Below are 5,638 nucleotides of genomic sequence, written 5' to 3' on the forward strand. Positions count from 1 at the left end.
CTATTCTGCAGTCCTGGGCAGTAGTAAAGTCAGTAGCTATTCTGCAGTCCTGGGCAGTAGTAAAGTCAGTAGCTATTCTGCAGTCCTGGGCAGTAGTAAAGTCAGTAGCTATTCTACAGTCCTGGGCAGTAGTAAAGTCAGTAGCTATTCTGCAGTCCTGGGCAGTAGTAAAGTCAGGAGCTATTCTGCAGTCCTGGGCAGTAGTAAAGTCAGTAGCTATTCTGCAGTCCTGGGCAGTAGTAAAGTCAGTAGCTATTCTACAGTCCTGGGCAGTAGTAAAGTCAGGAGCTATTCTGCAGTCCTGGGCAGTAGTAAAGTCAGGAGCTATTCTGTAGTCCTGGGCAGTAGTAAAGTCAGTAGCTATTCTGCAGTCCTGGGCAGTAGTAAAGTCAGTAGCTATTCTGCAGTCCTGGGCAGTAGTAAAGTCAGGAGCTATTCTGCAGTCCTGGGCAGTAGTAAAGTCAGTAGCTATTCTGCAGTCCTGGGCAGTAGTAAAGTCAGTAGCTATTCTGTAGTCCTGGGCAGTAGTAAAGTCAGTAGCTATTCTGCAGTCCTGGGCAGTAGTAAAGTCAGTAGCTATTCTGCAGTCCTGGGCAGTAGTAAAGTCAGTAGCTATTCTGTAGTCCTGGGCAGTAGTAAAGTCAGTAGCTATTCTGCAGTCCTGGGCAGTAGTAAAGTCAGTAGCTATTCTGTAGTCCTGGGCAGTAGTAAAGTCAGTAGCTATTCTACAGTCCTGGGCAGTAGTAAAGTCAGGAGCTATTCTGTAGTCCTGGGCAGTAGTAAAGTCAGTAGCTATTCTGCAGTCCTGGGCAGTAGTAAAGTCAGTAGCTATTCTGCAGTCCTGGGCAGTAGTAAAGTCAGTAGCTATTCTGCAGTCCTGGGCAGTAGTAAAGTCAGGAGCTATTCTGCAGTCCTGGGCAGTAGTAAAGTCAGGAGCTATTCTGTAGTCCTGGGCAGTAGTAAAGTCAGTAGCTATTCTGCAGTCCTGGGCAGTAGTAAAGTCAGTAGCTATTTTACAGTCCTGGGCAGTAGTAAAGTCAGTAGCTATTCTACAGTCCTGGGCAGTAGTAAAGTCAGTAGCTATTCTGTAGTCCTGGGCAGTAGTAAAGTCAGTAGCTATTCTGTAGTCCTGGGCAGTAGTAAAGTCAGTAGCTATTCTACAGTCCTGGGCAGTAGTAAAGTCAGGAGCTATTCTACAGTCCTGGGCAGTAGTAAAGTCAGGAGCTATTCTGTAGTCCTGGGCAGTAGTAAAGTCAGTAGCTATTCTACAGTCCTGGGCAGTAGTAAAGTCAGTAGCTATTCTACAGTCCTGGGCAGTAGTAAAGTCAGGAGCTATTCTGCAGTCCTGGGCAGTAGTAAAGTCAGGAGCTATTCTGCAGTCCTGGGCAGTAGTAAAGTCAGGAGCTATTCTGCAGTCCTGGGCAGTAGTAAAGTCAGGAGCTATTCTGCAGTCCTGGGCAGTAGTAAAGTCAGGAGCTATTCTGCAGTCCTGGGCAGTAGTAAAGTCAGGAGCTATTCTGCAGTCCTGGGCAGTAGTAAAGTCAGGAGCTATTCTGCAGTCCTGGGCAGTAGTAAAGTCAGGAGCTATTCTGCAGTCCTGGGCAGTAGTAAAGTCAGGAGCTATTCTGCAGTCCTGGGCAGTAGTAAAGTCAGTAGCTATTTTACAGTCCTGGGCAGTAGTAAAGTCAGTAGCTATTCTACAGTCCTGGGCAGTAGTAAAGTCAGGAGCTATTCTGTAGTCCTGGGCAGTAGTAAAGTCAGTAGCTATTCTGTAGTCCTGGGCAGTAGTAAAGTCAGTAGCTATTCTACAGTCCTGGGCAGTAGTAAAGTCAGTAGCTATTCTACAGTCCTGGGCAGTAGTAAAGTCAGGAGCTATTCTGTAGTCCTGGGCAGTAGTAAAGTCAGTAGCTATTCTACAGTCCTGGGCAGTAGTAAAGTCAGTAGCTATTCTACAGTCCTGGGCAGTAGTAAAGTCAGGAGCTATTCTGCAGTCCTGGGCAGTAGTAAAGTCAGGAGCTATTCTGCAGTCCTGGGCAGTAGTAAAGTCAGGAGCTATTCTGCAGTCCTGGGCAGTAGTAAAGTCAGTAGCTATTCTGCAGTCCTGGGCAGTAGTAAAGTCAGGAGCTATTCTGCAGTCCTGGGCAGTAGTAAAGTCAGGAGCTATTCTGCAGTCCTGGGCAGTAGTAAAGTCAGGAGCTATTCTGCAGTCCTGGGCAGTAGTAAAGTCAGGAGCTATTCTACAGTCCTGGGCAGTAGTAAAGTCAGGAGCTATTCTGTAGTCCTGGGCAGTAGTAAAGTCAGTAGGCGGCATTGTAGTGCTACTGTGGAATTTACAAACTAATTAGTAGGGATGTTAATTTAGATTTAAGATACATTTCCCTAGCTAAAATATATTAACCGAGCAATATACTTAAATACCAGTTAAGACATTGTGTATGTATTAGTGGCCTATCATTTTTTTCAAAAGCCTGACTCCACGTTATTTATATAGAGTTATGGAATTGCGAATGAGCTGTGTGTGAGGGAATATATTGGCACAAGTAGAAGGAAATGGTCAAAGCTGAAAGGTTTAGTCATGTTACGACTGTCAATATAACCCATACACAGATGTTCACAGTCCAATAACTCCATTATACCTGCTTTATTGTTGAAATACAAGTACAAAAAAATGACCAAGCTTTATTTAGTTTATTGAAACTCAATACTTTACGCCTGATGTCATGAATGGGGTTTCATCCTCTGCAGTATAATCTTCAAAACCCGCTTTTGTAATCTGCTTGTTTTTATTTATTTATTTATGTATTTATTTATTTTTTAAGGAAAAAGAGAACAGTAAATATGGTGGGTTTTAAAGGGGTGATCTCTGTAGATATTCAAATAAAAAAATAATAATATACAAAACAGCCAGACTTGTCTGCATTCGCAGTAGAAGAGCTTTTAACCTTATCACTCTGACAGGGGCAGACTCACACATCAATGTCTGTTATACCTGCTAATGACAATCCAATATCCACAGAAACCAGAAATGCACAGTTAGGGACACAACAGTTAATATCAGGCCCTCTACAAAATGCTTGGCATACAGCAGCCTGGAACTTGTAGATATAACTGAATAACAGCCGTGTAAGATGTATGGTTTTCAGCTACAAGGAATCGCAGCCAAGGAACGTGTACGACAATTAGGACAAGGGTTCAGTGCTTCATCCCAAGATTCAAGCATGTTACACCAGTGCAAAACTGCATCAGCTGTACTGCAGGGACCTCTCCCACAGCTTCTGACATTCCCTGACATTCCTTGAGTCACACACAAACAGATTAGGGAGGTGGACTTGTGCTTTTTATAACCCTAAAGAACAGGTACTGTGGGTCTTGCCCCTACATGTTTTTGGCCTGGAGTTAGCATTGTTATGCTGCTTTCTGCCACAGAGAGGGTGATGGAATGCGGACGGTTTAACAACTGTATAACATTCACATTGAGTTAATACCTTCCATTGAATCGCTCATAATAAGAGGAAAACCTTGGGGAGAAGCTTTGATGGAATCCTAAAAGGAGAAGGTAACCCAAAGGTCACATACTATCACATATTATTCATCCAGCATTGCATTGTTCAGCTGGCAGACTTTTAGATTGCTGTGTTTATTATTTATAACAAAAGAAGGCAAGATGAACCACAAACAAAACACGCTCCAGCTCTAAAACATCCTGCAAAGATGTAGGTTAAAACTTGAGCCAGTGAACACATGGAGTCTGGTGACACATTCTGGTGCGTTGCCTAAAAAATGCGGCCCAAATCTGTTACCAGTTCGATTATCTTTCCCATTAGACATTTTATCTGACCTCACTTCTTAAATAAACAAGTAACAGGGTTAATTAAATGCGGTATCCTTGGCATATAAATAGACTATATGCACACATTCTGTTTGCAGTACTCCTATGTAAATTATAAACGTTGAGTTAGTAATTGCGTTAAATGTTTTTGCATATTCAAAAGCCTCTTTCTACTTCTGATATTTTGCTGGTATTAAAAAAGGATAGTCTATACCTTTTTAGTGTGTTTCATAACAAAATTGCTGAGATTGGTAAATTGAAAAGTAAAATGATCAACTTACGACATACATACTGTCCAATACTGTAACAATATTAATTACAGGTATTGTCTCAAAATACTCTTTGATAAACTGACTTTTTTTGCATCTCACCAATGTTTTTGTTAATAATAATAATAATAATAATAATAATAATAATAATAATATACAAATTTAGTGCCCAATTATTTTACCCCCAAATCACAGCAATACCTGACAACAGCTCAGGAGAACTGAAGGTTCAGCAGGTGTCCTCCAATCCCACAAACAAACATTTCTGGGGTAATTCTGTACAAGGCTATTTTATGAAATATTAATAGTAGTAGTAGTAATAGTGGTTGTAGTAGTCATAGTTGTCATATTATCATTATTACTTAAATGAAAGAAGGCCAAGATCATCATCTCAAGACAAATCACCCTCTAACCTTACTACTACAGTAATTCCTTTTCAAAATACAGTCCTTTTTTATCACCCAATGGATTAACATTAGGTTCCAAATCGATTGGTAGTAGTGACCTCTCTGGAGGAACGTGGGGCACAGGGAGCATAGGACAGTGAAACAAAGAGCATTGAGAAGATCTGTCACCATCCTGCCTCCAAGCAGACACCAATCATGTAATGAACCATTTCCCTGATTAACACTTACAGGTTCAGCAGAACTACAAGGTGGAGTTCCATCAGTGCTGGTCAGGAAATGAATAGCTGTAGCACTGTAATAAATGACCAAAGCCCTAATATGCGACTGCGGGTGCTATCCACATAACCTACTGTCATTTTTTTGTTTAACTTGTTTTTTTTAATTAAATAAAGGGATGGTACTCTTGATGGTATTGATGAAACCGTTTTAGACAGCTGATTATTTAGGTATGAAAAATATTTGTTCAGCATACAATAAACAGCTCACAATTAAAGGAGTGCTGACCAAGGTTTTAAAATAAATGTTTTCTTATTAGCAATAGCAATATTATTGCTGGTTTCCCTATTTTGTTGAAGATCTTTTTGTAATCTTTTGTGTCTCTCAGTTTGGAATATACAGATATTTAGAAGACAATGCCATGGCAGAAAAAGATACTTCTGCTTCCTGGTGATACAGAATCACAATGACAGTAGTGACAAACAGTAATCATAATTGTAATTGCTTTTTATAAAGTGTTACAGTGCATTTAAATATACATATTTACATACAATTAAATACTATGCAATTGCTTCAAGTATTTGCTTATGTAACAAGCGGGAGACTGGGTGTGAATTGGCGACAATGCACACCACAAGCGAGTGTCTTAACCACTATGCAAAAGAGACAGGCTTGTCCGCAGTCATGGTTATAGAGCTTTTAATCTCTCACTGACAGGTAAGGAAGCGCAAGATACTGCTTGTATACTCAGCAAGCACATTGGTTCATTACTTCATTTTAGAAACCTTGCAATGCCACTTGTCATTGGGTTCAATGAGTCATTTCTAAACAGTTGTCAGAAAACTTTAATGATTGGTTCTTCCAGCACAAGAGCACTTATGTCATTGGGGTTGGAACAAGCAATATATTTAGGCCAT

The sequence above is a fragment of the Acipenser ruthenus genome, chromosome 28, assembly GCF_902713425.1.
Source record: "Acipenser ruthenus chromosome 28, fAciRut3.2 maternal haplotype, whole genome shotgun sequence".
Taxonomy (NCBI): domain Eukaryota; kingdom Metazoa; phylum Chordata; class Actinopteri; order Acipenseriformes; family Acipenseridae; genus Acipenser; species Acipenser ruthenus.